Below are 21,216 nucleotides of genomic sequence, written 5' to 3'. Positions count from 1 at the left end.
TCCCCCTTGCGCAAGGCCCGTCCCCGCTTGCTTCCGCCCCGGCGGGCTCGGGCGGACCCGGGCGGGCACCGCGTCCCGCCCGCCTTTCCCGAGGCCAGCTTGCCACCGGGCCGAGGAGTCCAGGTGTGCGAGCTGCGCCTCTCTTCGCGGGCCCGCGCTCCCCTCCCTCCCGGCGGTCGAGGCACGCCTGGGGAGCAGCCGCGCACGTGTGCACCTGCGCGAGTCCACCCTTCGCGGCGCCGGCCCCTCCCGCAGGGACCTTCCTTGCGACCCTTAAGCCCAAGGGAGGTTGGATTTCCCCACACCCAGCACCCTCTTTCACCTCTGCCCGCTTCCTGCAAGACTCGTTCCCAGTGAGTACAGAGAGCCCCCTAGGGAAAACCCCCACTTCTTTCCCAACTCTGCATAATGCAACATCTCCCCTGAGGCCCGAACACCCTCGACCTTGCTCAAGAACCCAGGGCGTTCAAAGTGGGCCCTGAGTCACCCTCCGCGTCGCTGCTCCTGCCCTGTGCTTTGGCAACTGGGCAGGCACCTTTAGGTGTGTGTTGGGGGGAGCGGAGACGCACTTCTCGGTTTTCCGCGTTGAGAACGAAGATGCTTCCCACTCCTACTTCTTTTCTATCTTCCTCTCTCTCTTCTTCTTCGTTTTTTTTGGGGGGTTTTTTTTGTTTTGTTTTGTTTTTGATTAGGAGTCTTACTGTTGTCGCCCAGGCTGGAGTGCCATGCTCACGGCCACCGCAGCCTCGACCTGCTGGGCTTAGGTGATCCTCCCGCCTCAGTCTGTGCTGAAACTACAGACACACGCCACCACGTCTGACTAGTTTTTGTGACTTATTGTCGAGACGAGGTCTCATCAAGCTGCCCAGGCTGGTCTCGAACCCCGGGCTCAGGCAGTCTTCTCGTCCCGGTCTCCCAAAGTGCTAGGGTTACAGGCTGAGTCACTGCGCCGGTCAATCTTCCTCTCTTTTAAAAATAGTACTAGGATGACCGGACCGGACCGTTCGGGGACTTTAGACCCAAAGAGATAAGGTGCTGAAGGACCGGGGAGAGGACTGGGCATCTCACAGCACCTACTCCTGCTTTAGAGCTCTCAGCCGGAGAGCAGCAAAGGAATCATCCCGCGGGTTGGCCTTGGTTTTGGTTTTCCGGTGTCCCCCGTAAGTCTCCCTCCTGGGGTTCTGAGATCCCGCGAGAGGCAACAACTTAGGCACCGGTGCAAAAGTGCAATTCAATCCTTGTGTCTTCCTTCAAACCTGTCTTCCGTCTGCAGCCGGAGGCTGGCTGCCCATGCAAAGCTTACTAAGCATTTGGTCGCACAAACGATGAGGAATGAACACCTGTCATCACCTTGTTTATCCAGTTGTCCTTTCTGCCTGGAAGTCTTTGGGATGTGACTTTCCAGAATGATTTGTTCTCCCTCCTGCCCTAGTTTCCCCTTTTCTTGTTTCCCAGTCCTGCCTGGAGAACAAGGTCAAGGGGACTGGGAGAGCCATGAAACTCTTGAGGGTTGCCGTTTTCTTCTTATGGAAGAAGCACACAGAGTTGCTGTCGCACCCCAGCTGTATCTGGCCTCTCTCTCCACTCTGCTGCTTGCTGTCATTTACAGACACTGAGACAAAACCCTAAAAAGCTGGAAGCTATAATAATTCCAGACTATTCTGTTTATGTGTTAAAGAAATACATTTCCCCCTGAAGACACTTGATCAGATATCTCCCCAATTTAGTGCTTTGATTTTCCTTTCTCACAGTTAAGAAAAAGAGGCAGAGCAAAACACAATAAGGCAGTATAAGTTTAATGCCAAAGAAGTATCTTTTTGGACAGAGCATTTTATCTCCTTGGAGGACCAGACACTGATTCCATCTTCCAGTGACTCAGGATGTCCCCTGGGTCAATCACTGTGTGCCTCCGTTTATGCCTGGAATAAAGCAATAATCCTCTATAAAGTACCTGGTAAGATAGTCCTAGCAATGTTTATTGTGCTGGAGCCAATTTAGGAAAAACCCTCTGGAGAATGTGCCTCTGAGTCTTGGGTGAGACTGAGAAGCCATCTGGACAGAGGTAGGCACACTTCCCCAGAGCCTTTTGTGGCATAGACTGATGTTCTGAACACAGATTCCCCAACCAATCTAACAAAAATCAACATCTGTGAGAAGTGGTGGAGCTGAAGGACTGCACTGGCAGTGCAGAGATGCTAAATAGTAGCATGAAGTCATGCAAAAAAAAAAGCTGATGCTGTAGGAAAAAAGCTGAACTATAATTCTCTGATCGATTAACATTAGTCGTACCTGGGAGAAATACATTTTACTTCTTTTTTTTTCTTTTTAGGGCAGAAACCCATTATTTGTATTTTACCTAATTGTGTATATAATAAAAATTATGAGATGACATATTTTGAAGGAATTGACAATAGATGTATTAGGGTAAATGTTGAGCTAGTTATAACAAAAAGATCCCCAAAATACAGTGGCTTAAAGAACACAGATACTTCTTTCTCTTTCTTTCCTTCTTTCCTCTTTTCTTCCCTCCCTCCCCTCCTTCCTTTCCCTCCTCCCTCCTTCCCTCTCTCCTTTCCATGTAGTCTTGCTATGTTGTCCAGGCTGGTCTCGAACTCCTGTGCTCAAGACATTGTACCACCTCAGCCTCCCAAAGTGCTGACATTACAGGCATGAGCCACGGCACCTGGTCTATTTCTCTTTCATAGGACAGTTCTAAGGCAAACAGTTGAGGCTGGTGGAAGATTGTGCTCCAAGGCTCTGCTCAGTGTCTCAGGTTCTTTCCATCTTATTTTTCCATTGTGCCCTGGACCTGAGCCCTAGGTTATGCCCTCTTTGTGTAGTTGAAGCTGGGTTATGGGCACATCTAAGGTCTAGCTCCCGAAAAGGAAGAGAACAAGTGAGCAGCAATTTCTTATTACCCAAGTGAGGCAGAAGTTCACACATCACTGTGCCATCAGTGACAATGTAATCATATGGCCTCAAGAAAGATTTGGAAATGTCATCTCCAGCAGGGCAGCCTTATGTACAGCTTACATGTTATTACTGTGAATAAAACAAAGACATATATTTTTTTTTTTGTATGGACAACCAGCAATCTCCACCAGGTTTAAAAACAAATCGATGGGGTTAAATATTGCATAGTAAAAAGCTATGTTATGATCAACCATGATCTGCACATTTCATCTAGGCAGTTTGTCACTTGGCACATTCTAAATACTCACGTGCAGATAAATTGTTTTTAAAAAGAAGGCACCAAGCATAAGTTCTTTAAAGGGAAAACCTGTATACCTTCAATGAATTAAAATCAAGGAATTACAATTAGAATGATGGAAAAATACCTTTACATATAAATGAAAAAAATTGGTATTAATTGCATTATTGCATTTTAAATTCTGATTTAGTGTTGTTTCTCTACAGAGCAAGTAACTTCCAAATAACTTCTAAATAGTCTAAATATAGACTATTTAGTTTTCAACTAGGCAATGTTTCCTGGATCGAGACAATTATGTGAACTTGGGCTTTGTATGGGTTCTCTGTTACTACATAACAAATTACCCCACAAATAGTGGTAACCACAACACATATTGAAGTTTCTGTGGGTTAGGAATCCAGGCACATCTTAGCTAGATCCTCTGGCTCCAATTTCTCACAAGGCTGCAGTCATCTCAAGGCTCAGCTGGAGGCAGATCAGCTTCCATCATCACTCAAGTGGTGGTTGGTAGATTTTGTTACCTTCCAGGCTATTGACCAGAGGACTCTCTCACACATGGGCTTCTCCATAGGATAGCTCATTATGTGGCCCGTTTGTTCACAAAAGGAAGCAAGTCAGAAAATCCAGAGATACAGAGAGAGTCTGAAGATAAAGTATAGACTTTTATAGTCTAATCTTAGAATGGACATCCCAATACTTTTGTCATATTCTACTTCACAGAAGCAAGTCACTAGGTACGGTTCATATTCAAGGACAGACAGAGAGAGAGAGAGAGAGAGAGAGAGACAAGAATATGGGTACAAAGAGGTAGGGATTGTTGGGAGCCATTTCCAAAGCTGCCCACTACAAGTTATTCACATTTACATGAATTCTCTAACCTCATAGCCACGGTGTCAATATTTATTGACCCAAGAAAATATGATAGATAGTCTTGGCCTCAAAGAGCTTCCATCTGTTGCAGAAATAAGATGCACATACACATAGGAAAAAAGTGTGCAGTAATATGAAAATAATGGTATAATGGAAGAAATAGGGCATCAGATGATTAATTTTCAGTTAAAAAAAAACTGTATGAGTGCGTGCCTGTAGTTCTGGCTACTTAGAAGACTGAGGTGGAAGGATTGCCAGAGCCTAGCAGGTCAACGTTGGGGTGGCTGTGAGCATGCCACTGCACTCCAATCTAGGTGACACTGCACTCCAGTCTGGGTGACAGAGTGAGATTCCAACTCAAAAATAAAACAAAAACCAAAAAAACTACATGTACTACAGCTGTAATTCCAAAATCTGGGATCAGAACTATTTCACAAATCTGCCAAAGTTATAGATACCCTAAAATAAAGCATAATTTCTTAAGTTAGAAAAGAGAAAAACAATGAAACTAATAAATGCAAAATATGGTTTTTGGGGAAAAAAATCAGCAAAGTGGACAAACCATTAGCTAACCTGATAAAGAACAAAAGAAAAAACCCCAGAAAAACAAAAAATTATAAATACTGAGGGAAAAATAATTAATAAAAGCAGGGGAAAGTTTTTTAAAGCTGTAGAGACAATTTTATATACCTCTATGAAAATAAGTTAAAAATATAGATGAAGTAGATTTTTTAAAAACTTACTAAAATTGACCCCAGTAAAGAAGTCTAACCAGACAAATGATCATAAACCAGCTTGAGAAAGAAGTTAAAAATTTCCTCCGTAAAAAGCACCAGGCCTAGATGGTATCACAGGAACATTCTATCCCACATTTAATTAATAATCTCAATGCAACTTAACCTATTCCAGATAATAGATGAAAAAATTTTCTAAGGTTCCCTTTATGAAGCAATTATATAGATCTTAAGACCTGTAATAATACCAAAAATAAACAACAGAATATTCTCACTTGTGAATATGATTCAAAAATCTTAGGATATCAGCAATCAGACCCCAGTAATTCATTTAAAAAACAATATTTTATGACTGATATTTATTCCAGTAATACAAAGGAGGCTAAATATTATAAAATCCTTCAATATTACCTATCATATTAATAGAACTAAGGAGAAAGATCATACAATCTGTTATGAATTGAATGTGTCTCCCCCAAAATGAGATATCTTGCTGTCATCTTATTTGGAAATAGGGTCACTGCAGATGTAATTAGTCAAGATGAAGTCATATTGTGCAGGTTGCACAACCCTAATTCAAAAATCCGTTTGAGCACCTACACGATGCTCAAAGGAAATGCTCATTGGAGCATTTTGGATTTTGAATTTTCAGATCAGGGATGCTGAATTGGTAAATATAATGCAAATATTCCCAAATCTGAAAAAATCTGAAGCACATCTGATCCCAAGCACTCTTTATTTTTATTTTTATTTTAAGGTCCATCCATGGTGGCTCACGCCTATAATCCCAGCACTTTGGGAGGACAAGATGAGAGGACTGCTTGAGCCCAGAAGTCGAAGACCAGCCTGGGAAATATAGCAAGACCTTGTATCTATAAAACAAATTTTTTTAAAATTAACCTGGCATGGTGGTGTATGTATGTAGCCCCAGCTACTCAGGAGACGGAGGCAGAAGCATCACCCGAGCCCAGAAGGTCGAGGCTGAAGTAAGCAGTGATGGTGCCACTGCACTCCAGCCTGAACGATCAAGTGAGATCTTGACTCAAATTTTTTTTAGTAGAGATCAGCTCTTGCTATGTTGCCTAAGCTGGTCCTGAATTCCTGGCCTCAAGCAATCCTCCTGCCTTGGCCTCCCAAAGTAATTAGGATTATAGGCTTGAGTCACCACACCTAGCCAATGTCAAGCATTTTGGATAAGGGATTCCCAACCTGTAATAGAGTGGATCCCTAATATGCTTATATGCTTAGACAACCATGTAAAGACAGAGACACACAAAGAGAACATCAATGGATGATAAAAGCAGCAACTGGAGTTTTGGAGCTGCAAGCCAAGGAATGCCAAATATGGCCAGCCAACCACCAGAAACTAGGAAGAGGCTAGGGAGTTTCCCTTACGGGTTTCCGAAGGAACATGGCACTTGATTTTGGACTACTAGCCTCCAGAGCTGAGAAACAATACACTTCTATGGTTTTAAGCCACCCACTTTGTGGTACTTTGTCACAGCAGCCCTGGGAAACTAATAAATAATCTTTTTGAGAGATGTGGAAAAGCTATTTGACAAAATTTAACATTTTCATAAAAACTCAATAAACTAGGAATGTTTGGCATGTCTAGGGTCCATAAGCAAATGTTTTGGGTTGGAGTGAAGAGTTTCTACATTTGAGTAATGGAAAATAATATGGGAAATATGGGAAAGATAAATTATGTCTTCCCAGCAGTAAATCCTTAATGCCAAATTATAAAGTTTATAGTATGTGTTTGAAGCAATAAGAAGTCTTTGAATTGTGATGTTTGCAATTTGATGAATGGTATCTGGAAATAGGGAAATGAGGAGATTCATTATAAGCCCATTTCAGTAATTCAGATTTTTTTTTTTTTTAATGGACAATGTCTCACTCTTTTGCCCAGGCTAGAGTGCAGTGGCACAATCATAACTCACTCCAGTCTCCAACTTCTGAGCTCAACTGATCCTCTTTCCTCAGTCTCCAGAGTAACTGAGACTATAGACATGCACCACCATGCCTGGCTAATTTTTAAAATTTTTTTGTAGAGATGAGGTCTCGCTATGTTGCCCAGGTTTAATAATTCAGATTTTAAAAGGAATTTCATTCAATTGCATATATAAGCAAACATGAATCAACAGATTTTTATTTCTTGTTAAACAAACAGTAGCATTCTTTGTTTTGTTATTGTATAGACAAGGTCTCGCCAAGTTGCCCAGGCTGGTCTTGAGGCCCTGGGCTCAAGCAATCCTCTTGCCTCTACTTCCCAAATTGCTGGGATTACAGATGTGAGCCACCACATCTGGCAAGTGTAAGGTTTTTATACTTAAGTAAATATTTTTCTTTTTTTTTTGAGTTGGAGTCTCACTCCGACACCGAGGCTGGAGTACAGTGGCACACTCACGGCCACCCCAGCATCAACCTGCTGGACTCTGGTGATCCTTCCGCCTCAGCCTTCCAAGTAGCTGGAACTACAGGTGCGTGCTACCACACCCCGCTAATTTTTGATTTATTGTAGAGATGAGGTCTCGCCAAGTTGCCCAGGTTGGTCTCGAACACACAGGCTCAGGCAATCCACTCGCCTCAGCCTCCCAAAGTGCTGGGATTACAGGCTGAGTCACAGAGTCCGGTCAATAGCATTCTTTATGTAAAGTTCTCTGCTTTGCTTTTCTCATTTACAATGTACTTAGACATTGTTCCATATCAATATAAGACTTCTTTCTTTCTTTTTTACTGTGGCACAGTACTCTAGTCTGAATAATTTATTTTACCAATCCTCTAGTGAACATTTGGGTTATTTCCAAGCAATGATACTACAAACAGTGCTGCAATAGATAACCTTTGTTCCCACCTACAGTTCTATACAACAGACTCCCAGCGATGGAATTACTTGATCAAATGTCTGTGTGCTTGTTGGAAATTGCTTAATTGACCTCTATGGAGCGATGTGCCATCTTCTACTTCAGCCAATAAAATTGCTTATTCTTCTGCACCCTTGGCTACACAGTTATACCATTACAAATCTGATAGAGTAAATATAATGTCTCATGGTAGCATTAATTTGCACATCTCTTATTATGAGTGAATCTGGTCATCTTTTTTTCATAGCGTTGGATAGAAACATCAGGGTCTGTTCTTGTCCTCACATGGCAGATCTGGGTAAGAACACTGACTTATCCCAGTCAGTTGCAGGGAAAATATGAGATCCCTAGCCTCCCAATTGAATGCCACATTCCCCCTACTATGTCAGGAAGCTCCAGTCTGGTGTTTTCCAAGGTGTCAGAGTTGCTATTGGTACAGGGGTATCATTGGAAGCCACTTGTCTACCTTGGGGACTGGGACAGGGACCAAACATGATCTGGAAAACCTGCTGCATCCCAGGGCTGAGTGGGTTGGTCTAGTAGCAAAGCTGCAGAGAATCTTCACAGTAAAAGTAGTTATGTGGTGAATGCTCACCTCATCACCACCAGAAGTTGAGTTACTGCAGCAAGAGCTAAAGTATTAATACAAATAATGTTAACTTTTATTGATTAATTAGGTGTTATAATTTCCTAAGACTAAAGCTACAAATTACCGTAAGCTGAGCGACTTAAAACAACAGACATTTATTAACAGAACCCTCACAATTCTGGAGGCTTGAAGTCTAAAATCAAGGTGTTGGCAAGGTTAGTGCATATCTATTCTAGCTTCTGGTGGTTGCCGGCAATTCTTGGACTTTTGTGACTTATGGCAGGATCACTCCCATATCTTCCCCTGTCATTACATGGCATTCTCTCTATGTGGCATTCTGTGTTCAATTTTCCCTCTTCTTATAAAGGTACAAATTATTAAATTAGGATCTATTTGACTTCAGTATGACCTACCTCATCTTAATATGATTACATCTTCAAAAACTCTGTGAAGGTCATGTTCACAGGTTTTGGGTAGACATGAGTTCTGGGGGGACACTATTCAACCCAGAACAGGCACCTACTCTGTGCCAAGGATTTGCTCAGTACCTTCATACTACAACTTACGTCATCACATTTTACATTGTCAGGTAAAATGAGGTATTCATTTATCATTCATGCTTTTGACAATATGTACATTTCCAGAGTCAGGCAATGTTTCAGGCCCAAGGATACAGTTACAACAACAACAACAACAACAGCAATAGCAACAAAAACAAAAACCCCTGGATTTATGCAGGTGTTTTTTGGTTTTGTTTGTTTGTTTTTTGAGACAGAGTCTTATGCTGTCATCCAGACTGGAGTGCAGTGGCACAATCCTGGCTCACTACACTGCAGCCTCTACCTCCTGGCTTCAAATGATCCTCCTGTATCAGCCTCCTGAGTAGCTGGGACTACAGTCGAGCACCATTAATGCCTGGCTAATTTTTTTTTTTATTTGTAAAGAAGAGGTCGCACTGTGTCACCCAGGCTGGTACATTATTAGGTAAGGTGGTTACCTCTGAGAAGCAAAAACATAAAAAAGAAGAAGGAGGAGGAGAAGGAGGAGAAGGAGGAGGAGAAGGAGAAGGAGAAGGAGAAAAAGCTCACTCTGTAAAGATCAGGAGCAAGAGCATTCCAGACAGAGGGAACCACAGTTGTGAAGACCGTGAGGCAGGGACAGGCTCAGCAGATGGGAGGAACCACTGGGAAGCCTAGCTAGAGAGCCTTGTATGCCTGGGGTGGCCAGGGAGAGCTGTGCAGAGGTTGGATCAAGTAAGGTCATATAGACAGTAAAAAAGAGTGATACTCCTACTTTATAGATGAAGAAACTGAGGCTCAGATAGGAAACTTGTTCAAAGCCATGCAACTAATAAGTGGTAGAACAATTGTACTCAGACCAGTTTGATTCCAAAACCTGTGCTCTTCATTACTAAACTATGTTCTATTCCTAGGATTTCTCTTCATTTTTTTTTTTTTTTTTTTTTTAGTTAGAGTCTCACTCTGTCACCCAGGCTGGAGTGCAGTGGCATGCTCACAGCTACTGCAGCCTCAACCTGCTGGGCTCAGGTGATCCTTCTGCCTCAGGCTTCCAGGTAGCCCAACTAATTTTTTGATTTATCGTAGAGATGAGGTCTCGCCAAGTTGCCCCAGCTGGTCTCGAACATGTGAGCCCAGGCAATCCTCTCACCTTGGCCTCTCAAAGTGCTGGGATTATAGGCATGAGCCACCGCTCCTGGCCTTACTTTTTACTTTTGTATTGAAAAAATGTTCTCAGTGTGTAGTAAGTGCTCAATAAATACTTGTTCCAGACTAAGAGTAAGAGCTCACATTTTTTAGAGCTCTTAGAGTTTACAATTCATTTTCAAATTATTTAAATTCTACAACAATACAGGAAGTCAAGTGGTTCTATCTCCATCATATGGAGGAGAAAACAGGCTCAGAGATATGAGGTAATTTTTCCCCAGGTTTCAAAATGTGTTAGATGACATTTTGTGAGGTCCACCATCTTACAATGCTTTTATGAGAGAAATTCCTTCCTCTGGACTATCCATTGAAGGGAATGGCAGAGGAGACTGGCCACCATTGGTTTGAGCCAGATGACCTAGCCCCTGGCCAGAGCCAATTGACCCTGCGCTGGACACCTGACCAATATCTGTTGAGCAAAGAAGAACATTAAAAACTGGAGACCACACTGTGGTACAGATAACTCTGTCATGTGCCATGGAGGTAGAAATAAAGCAGACATACAGTCAGATAAAGTAAGCAAATGACTCCTGCTTTTGGGTTCCCTGAGCTACCCCCAAATCCTTGTTAACAAATTTCCCATTTCTGTTACTTGTGGCCTGAAGAGGCCTAACTCAAACAGCCAGGAACTGGCAGAAATGGAAAGACAGGCGGTAGGGTGCGAACCAGATCTGCTTCCTACCGTGAGGTCACATTACTAGATCACCAAAGCCACTTCACTGCTGAGGTTTCTTTTTGCTATGGAAACTACCAATTCCTACCCCTGTCAGCCCCTTGGGGGTGTTGTAGAGGGCTGCAGAGTCTGAAGTTCCTAAGAGTCTGGAACTCAGTGAGTCTATTGGTAATATGTCACCTCATATTACATCAGACTGCTTCCTGAGCTTTGCTGGAAGTTTAGCCATTTTATGTGGGCAGTGCATTTTGACAGCCAAGCAAATGTTTTGTGCACAACCTTTCCAAAATTTGTATACCTGTGTATATGAATTTGGTTACGGCAGGTTTTTAAAAAAACATTAATTTATATCTTGCCTCCATGTTATGTAAAATACCTGAGGATTAATAGCTTTATTAGCTTAGAGATATATCATTTGTTGCTGACAAAATGCCCTTGGCTCCAGGGACTATCCGGGTCACTGGTAATGTTTTTTTCTTTTCTTTTTATTTTTTCGAATTTTGAAATGTAAACATGGCATTCATCTTGTGTTGTTAAGGGTGAACCCCTTTCTTCCCTTTAATGAAAAACATTGAAAAAGAAATCTGGACATTTTACAATAGATCATCAAATATACATTCTTTCCTTAATAAAACAACTCTTAGGCTGGCAAAAATTTCAGCTTAAAACCTTGCTCTAATAGAAAACAGTTACACAGGCAAAACCCAAACTAGAAAAGTAGGACTACATTAAACCAAATAGTTGCTGCACTACAAAGAAAGAATCAACAGTGAAAAGGTTGAGCCTGGCATAATGGTGTGGGCCTGTAGTTCCAGCCCTCTAAAGGCTAAGGCAGGAGGGCTGTTTGAGCCCAAGGATTGGACACTGTAGTTAGCTACATCCCCACCACTGCACGCCAGCCTGGGTGAAAGAGCAAGACTCAGTCTCAAACAAACAAACAAATAAATAAATAAACAAAAAATAAAAAATAAAAACAAACAATAATAAGGGGCACATAGGTACCCATTGGGTACCATGTCCACTACTGGGGGAGGGGAGGCTTGCTAGAAGCTCAAACCTGGCCTTCACACAATCTACTTACGTAGCAAGCCTCACATGTAGCCCACACATCTAAAATTTAAAAACAAAACAAAACAAATACACAGTGAAAAGGCAACTTATGAAATGGGAGAACCATCTATCTAATAAGGGTGAATTCCAAAAATATATGGGGAACTCCTATAACTCAGCAAAAAGGAAAAAGTTTAAAACCTGATTTTTCAATGGGCTAAGTTGAATAGACACTTCTCCAAAGAAGACATACAAATGTCCAATAGTTTTATTTTAACATTCTCAATGTCACTAGCCTTCAGGGAAATACAAATCAAAACCACAACGCTGCATGTTCTCACTCAGGCCCTGAATACTAGTCACATTAGCACAAGGGTGGGATTGGCAGTCGCTGGTACTGCTGAGGGAGGAAGGGAGGGAGGAGGGAGGCATGTAACAATACAATGAGTATCTGGTCCACTACCAAGGAGAGTGAGGGCCAGCTAGAAGCCCAGTCTTCACCTACTTATGCAGCAAATCCTCACTTGTACCCCACAACTCTAAAAACACCAAAAAGACCAAAAAAAAAAAAAAAAAAAAGAAGAAGAGCTATCACCTCACACCTGTCAGGACAGCTATTATAAAAAAGATAAAAGACAACAAGGGTTGCTGAGGATGGAGAGGAATTAGAACCTTGTACACTAGGGAACCTGCATAACCAACATTTGTATACCCCACCCTGAATTGTACCCCACATCTTTAAAATAAAAAATGTAAAAGAAAAAAAAGAATCTTGTACACTATTGGTGGGAATGCAAAATGGCGGCAACTGCTATGGAAAACAGAATGGAGGTTCCTCAAAAAACAAAAAATAAAACTATCATATGATCCAGTGATCCTAGTGCTGCGTATTTATCTAAAAGAACTGAAATCAGGATCCTGAAGAAATATTAGCACTTTCATTGCAGTTAACTGCAGCATTATGCACAATAGACAAAATACGGAAACAACCTAAGTGTCTGTCAACAGATGAATGGATAAGGAAAATGTGATTACATACAATGGAAGTATTATTCAACCTTAAAAAGGAAGTCAGTTCTGTACTATGTGACAACATGGATAAACCGTGAGGACACTATGCTAAGTGCAATAAGCCAGTCACAGAAAAACAAATACTGCATGATTTCACTTATATGAGTTATCTAAAATAGCCAAATTCACAGAATCAATGAGTGAAATGATGGTTGCCAGGGACCGGTGGGGAGAGAATTGGGAAGTTACTAATCAATGGGCACAAAGTGTCTGAGAACAAGACAAATAATTCTAGAGATCAGCTGAACAACATTGTCCTATAGTCTACAAAAATAATGTTTACTTAAAAATTATGAGGATGGTAGATCTCATGTTAAGTGTTCTTTCCACAACAGAATAAATTTTCAGCAAAAGATAAGGTCATACTGGTGTAGGGTGGGACTGAATATAATCTGACTGGAAAATTTCAACACAGATGGAGACACAGACATAGGGCAGAATGCCATGTGAAGGACAGCGACAGAGGTTGGACTGATACAGCTGCAAGCCAAGGAATGGTAAGGATTGCTAGCCATCACTGGGAGCAGACAGAGACAGGGAAGGATTCTACCCAGAATCTCAGAGGGCAACTAGCCCAGCCAACACCTTGATTTTGGGTTTTTAGGCTCCAGAACTGTGAGAGAATAAAATTTTTATTAGAGCCCTTAGGAAAGCCCTTGCTAATGGGGTGATATTTGAGGACTGATCTATAGTAGATGAAGAAGCAAAGCATTTGGATATTTAAGGAAAAAGTTTTGAACACAGAACTGAGTACCACATGTTCTTATTCTTAAGCAGACCCCGAACATTTACCATCATACTATAGGAAAGGGATTGGCAGGAGCCGGAAAACTGCTGGGTCGGGGCGGGGGTAGGGGGACACACACATAACATCAATAAGGGTACCTGGTCTCAAACCAGGCAAAATGGGAACCAAAGGGAGACCCAAACTTTACCTGTACAATGCCTACTTTTATTTTGTTGTTTTTGTTTTTGTTTCGAGTTGGAGTCTCACTCTGTCGCCCAGACTGGAGTGCAGTGGCTGCTCCCGGCCACCGCAGCCTCAAACTGCTGGGCTCCGGCGATCCTTCCGCCTCAGCCTTCCAAGTAGCCGGAATTACAGGCATGCACTACCACGCCCGGCTGATTTTTTGATTTATTGTAGAGATGAGGTCTCGCTGCCCAGGCAGGTCTTGAACCCGCGGGCTCAGGCAATCCACTCACCTTAGCCTCCCAAAGGCGCGGGATTACAGGCTGAGCCACTGAGCCCGGCTCAAAGCCTACTTTTATACCTAATCCTGAATCATACCCCACATCTTTAAAATAAAATAAATTAAAAACAAAGTTTTTCAGACAGAGAGGACAGCAAATGCAAAGGCCCTGTGGTATCAGTGTGCTGGGAGCATTCAGAAATAGCAAGGGGCAGCATGAGGGAAGAAGCAGTAGAATAAAGTGGACCATAGATAACTCAGGGAGAATTAATTTCTTACAAAGATATCATTTAAAAAAAAAAAAAGCTGTGTATGGTGGCTCATGCCTGTAGTCCCAGCTACTTGGGAGGCTGAGGCATGTGGATTGCTTGAGTCCAGGAGCCTGGGCAACATAGTGAGACCTTGTCTCAAAACTAAAACTAAAACTAAATAAATAAATCATTATTGACTTCTTTCCAATAGTCAACTTCCTGGACACTTTTACAATATAACTCAATTTACAAATTCAGTTATCAACATGCTTGTCATATAGGTCTGGGTAGAGCGGTACCACTTAGTTATCAAGAATATTAATGCCTCATGTACCACTAGCTAAGATTACAAATCTAAGTGAAGCGCTTTTGGTATGCTTTGTACATGTATTCAACTTCATGAATAAGCTAAAATTGGTTGGAAAACTTCACAGACAGTTACTTCCAACATACACTATCTAATAAACAAGGCAAGTCCCAGAATAATATGGTACATATAGAGTGTGTTGCTATTTGTGTTTAACATATTAAATTACACACATGTGCATCTTTGCAAAAGAGCAGAAAGATCTGAGGGGAAACACCCGTTCGCTCACAGTAGCTACCTATAGGGAGTGGCAGGCGTGGGACAGGATAAAAGCAGTCTACCGATCTTTGCATGGGGTTTGTTTGAATTTTTCAGACATGTATTACTTTTGTAATTTAAACGATCTGGTTTATTTTTTGAGACTCTTCTAACTGGTCAGGCTTGGTTAGAGAGAGAAGCCGGTTTTTAAGATGCTTACACAAAAGGGTTCGTTGTGAGTAATTAAACTGAGAGATTACAATCACTGAAAGGTGGCTGTGAGCCCCAGGTATCTCAAGCGTATCTTTCTTACAAAGTTAACAAAACCGCTGCCAAACTTACTTGATAAACAATAAAACTATTCTGTGGTTTCCAACCAAGTGATTTGCTAAGTCATCGTGTGGTGATGAGAAGAGCCCAGGGCAGGAGGGGGTGAAGTGTGGAGGGTCTGGCCATGTGTCACTCCTCTGGGTCTCAGGTTCTCCAGTGTTCAGGGGCAAGTTAATAAGTTTCCACCCGCGAAAGCATCTGGAACTCTGACTGTTGTCCACAATGGGAAAAGGACCAGTGTTGTCACTGGCTTGTGCACACGGGACTCCAGCACCCACTCCATACAAAGGCCTTGACCGTCATACCTGCCAACACAGGTTCCCAGAACCAGAATGTCCTGTAGGCTATACCATGGCTTTGGTTGAGGCATCAGCATTCATTCATTGTAGTCTTCAGACACATGTCAGAGCTATCAGTACCGGGATTGTCATCAAAGCAGAGGCTTCAGAGTTTGGCCCATACTGTCGTCTTATAAAAAGAATTAACTGCCAACCTTTGTCAGATAATTTCATCGATGGGAATGTAAATGAGGACAGCCACTATGGAAAATATTATAAAGGCTCCTCAAAAAAGTAAAACTAGAACAATCATGTGATCCAGCAATCCCTCTACTGGATCCACAGTAAATAAAATAAATATGCCAAACAAAAAAGTACCTGCCCCCACATGCCCATTGCAGCATTATTCACAATAGCCTAGGTATGGAATCAACCTTAGTCAATTATTGATGTATGAATGGAAAAAAAAAAATGTGGTGTATATACATAATGAAATACTATTCAGTCTTAAAGAAAAAGGAAATCTTGCCTTGGGTGACAGCATGAATGAACCTGAAAAACATTATGTTTAGTGAAATATGCCATACATAGAAAGACTGTATATGGAATCTGAAAAAGTCAAACTCATGGAAACAGAGAGTAGAATGGTGGCTACCAGGGGACTGGAGTGGTGTTGGGGAGATGTTAGTCAAAGGATACAAAATTTCTGTTAGATAGAAAACATAAGTTCAAGGGATCTACTATACAACATAGTGATTATAATTAATAACAATGTATTATAGTTTTGAAAATTGCCAAGGGTAGATTTTTAGTGTTCTTACCACACACACAAAAAAACATGTGAGGCAATGCATCTGTTCATTAGCATGATTTTGCCATTCCACAACATATACATATTTTAAAACATTCTGCTGTACATTATAAATATATACCATTTTGTCAACTTGAAAAAATAAGGCAATAAAAATCGGACAATTTCATGTAAAGTATAGATTTCTATTTTCTCTCAAAAAGCTGGAAGATCTGATGTCCCTGGGCCAACATTCATCGCAAACAGCCCCCTGACCTGAATATCTGCTGCGCTTCATAGACAAGGCATTGCCGTGGAGTTTTCCACCGCTTTCACTACCCTGTATTATTGTACAAACTGCCCATCGCTCCTTTCATTGCCAGTTTGTCCCCTGAAGCATTTGTGTGTAGAACGACTACATTTAAAACAGGAAAGGTCAATGAGCAATGTTGTTCATTTGGAATCCCATCCCCAGTGTTCAATCCAAAAAGAAATCACAGTCCTTTGCCTTAAGGAATCCAGAATGAAGTGGAGTAGATAAGACAATCATCTTTGTCACCTAATTTAGTCACATATTTGGCCCCAAATCTTCTTGCTTTCCTTAGTGTAGTTACTGTCTGTTAGTAAACAATCCTGTATTTGAATTTCCTTATGGGTGTTTCAATTCTACCCATCTTGACATTTGCAGCAGTTTCTCTCAATAAGGGGAGTTAACATGTTTGCTGGCAATTTTAATAAGGTATGTTGTCTTACTTAAATAACAAGTACTCATCTCCCCAGAAAAATAATAAATAGAATTACTAGTTTATAATTTTGCACACGGTGCTTTCTCATTGGTAATCGCAGCCTTCTTTATTGGTAATAATGCCCTTTCGATGATCAGTAATGCTGGGAGGCAGAATGATCTGGCAGAGTGAGTTCGAGTCAGGCACATCCAGATTCAAATCCATGTCTCTTAGTCCTTGGACAATTCTCTTTACTTCTCTATGCCTCAGTTAACCATCTGTACAACTGGGACACTTTTCTTGAAGGGTCATTTTTTTAGGTGTTAATGAGACACTTCTTTCTTCCTTTCTTAAAATGTAATCAAATTTTCTCCAGACCTCCAAACCTTTTCCTATCTGGATCATCGTAGATACAGTTTAACTTACATCCTTAGGCTAATTCATAATTGGAGCCACTCTAATGGTGAAATAAAAAACTTTGTTTGAATGCCATAGACCTCTGCTTGTCACTTCTGGCCAGTGCGCAGAGAAGGAGAGCCTTCATGATGATCTACTGAAGTAACAGGAGGCTAAAAGGAAGGTCAGAAGTCACTTTGGCTTCTGAGCTGCATATATTACCTGCATATTCTTGAGTCTTAAATACTTACAGCTTTTACAACATGTTTTGTTATTAACATCCTGCCTCATTAAAAATGCCAGAGTATTACTTGGTTAAGAAACACTTACAGAGCTTTTATAAATCTACAGCCTAGTCATGAACTGAGTTTATTAACCATGGTAATTATTATCTGTATACATGTAGTAATTGGCATGTGGGCTTGTTAACCACTAGACAGAAAGTTAGATAAATTTTTAGTTGTTTTTCTGATTGCTTCTATAGAAGTAAGCTATTAATTCATAAGAACCAGGAGTTTGTCCCATATTTCAGTGACTGCAAAATCTGCCCCCTAGTCTGACTTAATTAATTAATCCATTAATTATTTTTGAGTCAGAGTCTCACTTTGTGACCCAGGCTAGGGTGCAATGGTACACTCATGGCCACTGCAGCCTCAACCTGTTGGACTCAAGCGATCCTTCTGCTTCAGCCTTCCAGGTAGTTGGAATTACTGGCACCATGCCCAGTTAATTTTTTAATTTTGTAGAGATGAGGTCTCACCAAATTGCCCAGGCTGGTCTCGAATCTGTGAGCTCAGGCAACCCTCTTGTCTCGGCTTCCAAAAGTGCTGGGATTAGAGGTGTGAGCCACCACACCCAGCCTGGCATAAACTTTCAAATTCTTTTTCATTACTTGGTTGACCTTCACTTTGGTATAAGAGAAATAGTACATAGCTGAATCACTTCAAATGCCACTGGCCTATAAACAGTAAATATCACCCAGTCTGATGACCCAAGAACCAGAAAAACTGATGGTGTCTTATAGATTTCTAGTGGAAAGTGGCTTTGCCATTGAATCAGAGTGCTGGGTTCCTGGTATCATGTAGACACTTCACAGAGCCAATAGGCAGGAGTCCCCAGAGGACCTGCTGGTACCATCATATTTCCAAGCTCTTCCCTTTATCACAGAGGCTGGGGGCCTAAAAACTGTATTTCCCAAATTCACTCTTACTGGCAGAGTTCCAGTTTAGATTCCTTCTCTGAGAGGTGTGATATTTGACGGTGAGAGAAAAGCAGAAGCCATTTTGCCCCTGCAGCAAAGACAAGCCTGGTGTGAGAACTTCAGCAGATGACAGATAGGGGGTTTGGCCAGCAACTTCTGGGTATCTTGCTGTGAATCATCCACTTCCTATGAATCACCACAGGATCCTGTGAATCTTTTATTTTCTCATTACCTGAATGTCAGTAGTGAATTCTAAAATTGATGTTCCTGCAGTCCTTCCAGTGGGTAATGAGCTTCTAATCCCTATATTAAACCTCTTTCTACTTCAAATACCTAGATTAGTATATTAATCAGGGTACTCCAGAGGAACAGAACCAGGAGGTTGTGTATATACAAAGAAAGAGATTTATTACAAAAAAATTGAATCATGCAGTTATAGGAGCTGGCAAATCCCAAGGTCTTCAGGGTGAGTTGGTAAACTCGAGACCCAGGAGAGCTGATGTGTGGCACCAATTCAGGCTCGAAGGACCGAGAATCAGGTGAGCCATGCTGCAGCTCCAATCTGAAGACTGGCAGCCTTGAGACTCAGGAAGCGCCAATGCTTCAGTTCCAGTCCAAGGACAGGAAAGGTGATGTCTCAACTTAAAGGCAGTTAGGCAGAAGGAATTCCCTCTTACTTGGGGGAGTTGAAGTTCCAATAGAACACAAAGAACATTTTATTCTATTGGATCTTCAACTAATTGGATGAGGTTCACCCATCTTATAGAGGGTCATCAGTTTATTCAGTCTGCCTATTTGAATGTCAATCTTATCCAAAAAACACCCAAACAGAAACACCCCAAATAGTTTGTTTGTTGTTTGTTTGTTTTAGAGAGGAGTCTCACTATGTTGCCCAGGTTGGAATGCAATGGATATTCACAGGTGTGAACATGGCACCCTGCAGTCTCAAACTCATAGGCTCAAGCATTCCTCCTGCCTTAGCCTCCTGGGACTTCAAGTGCATACCACCACACTTGTAGTTTGACCAGACTAATGTCTGACCAAATATTTGGGTGCTCTCTGGCTCAGTCAAGTTGACACATAAAATTAAACATCACAAGTAGCTTCTTATTTGGGCTAACTGGTGATTGACACATTCTTCATGTGTTAAAATACACATGGTTATTCTACTTAGAGTCATATCTTTACTCTTTACCTGAGGATGATCACATTGTATTTCTGATGATTTTTTATCTTTGGCCCTGTGTGGGGAATGAAGGTAGTCAGGAAAAAGTAAGCAGTAGTGAAAGCACAATTTTCTCCCCTAAATAACCATACAAAGCGTTGCAAACCATTATTCATACTTATCTCTTCTTTTCCTATCATTCTTCCTAACTTAGTAAGACGCATATGTCTGGGCAGTCATAGAACTAGCAGACCTTATAAAACCCAAGAAAACAATGACCATATCATCAGTTAGGTGGAACCTGGGTCTAGAAAGTTGGAAAGGCATGTTCTAGGTACCCTTATCTTTTATTCACTTTTCCCAGGTCATCTATTTTTGGGAAGTCAAAGATAAAGATCTTTAGGGACTAAACAGGACTGACTCTCTGTACACCAGTCACAAAGGAACACACTTGGGTATACATTCTTTTACACTTTCTTATCTTAAAGTAGGTCTTGAAAATAGTAATTCAAGCTGGGTGCAGTGGCTCATGCTTGTAATACCAGTACTTAAGGAGGTAGAGGCAAGAGTTTGAGACCAGCCTGGGCAACATGGCAAGACTTCTTCTCTACAATGAATCAAAAAATTAGCTGGGTGTTGTAGCATGTGCCTGTAGTTCCAGTTACTTGAAAGGCTGAGGCAGGAGGATCACCTGAGCCCAGCAGGTTGAGGCTGTGGTGGCTATGAGTGTGCCACTGCACTCCAGCCTGGGTGACAGAGTAAGATTCCAACAGAAAAAGAAGAAGAAGAAGAAGAAAATATCAATTCCCACCATCTAAACCTGGACATTTCCAAAGGGTTCCATTGACCAGAGTCCTCTGGTTAGTCTTTCTATGGTCTCTAGTCCTGAGTAGTCTGCTGCTGCACTCCTAGCCCCAGAGGGAAGGAGAATCCTCACATAGAAGGAAGTGTCTGAATTTCAGATAAGAATGTGCCAGTCATACATTAGGCACCGTCTTTTAGAAAATTATTGAAATCTACCAAACTATACAATCCATTCCTAAGAATTCCAGGAAGTGTGAGTGTTGGTCCCATCCCAGTGTTGTCACTGTCACTTTAGCTTCTCAGGACTGCATGGGCTATATATATGTATATATACTGTTGACCCTCCAACAATGCAGAGGTTGGGGTGCTGACCCCCTCACACAGTCAAAACCCACATATGATTTTTGATTTCCAACAAACTTAACTACTTGGGCCACTATTGACGGGAAGACTTACTGATAGCATAAACAGTTGATTAACCTATATTTCATATGTTATATGTATTATATACTGTATTCTTACAATAAATTAAGCTAGAGAAAAGAAACTGTTAAGAACATCATAAGGAAGAGAAAATATTTTTACTATTCATTAAATGGACGTAGATCATTATAAATGTCTTAAATCTTCATCATCTTTGCATTGAGGGGGCTGAGGAGGAGGAGGAAGAGAAGGATTGGTTTAACTGTCGAGGGTAGAAGAGACCAAAGAAAGTCCACATGTAAGGGATCCGTT

At 41.5% G+C, this 21,216-nt stretch overlaps 1 pseudogene; it reads left to right on the top strand.

The window, feature by feature from the left end:
• The window catches only part of LOC103260077, a 95,648-nt pseudogene that overhangs the window by 269 nt on the left and 74,163 nt on the right, over positions 1-21,216 (top strand).

The sequence above is a fragment of the Carlito syrichta genome, unplaced genomic scaffold, assembly GCF_000164805.1.
Source record: "Carlito syrichta isolate Samal-C Ts95f unplaced genomic scaffold, Tarsius_syrichta-2.0.1 Scaffold303111, whole genome shotgun sequence".
In the NCBI taxonomy this organism is placed as follows: domain Eukaryota; kingdom Metazoa; phylum Chordata; class Mammalia; order Primates; family Tarsiidae; genus Carlito; species Carlito syrichta.
The sequence above is the reverse complement of the archived record's forward strand: the minus strand, read 5'-3'. Positions and strand labels throughout refer to the sequence as shown.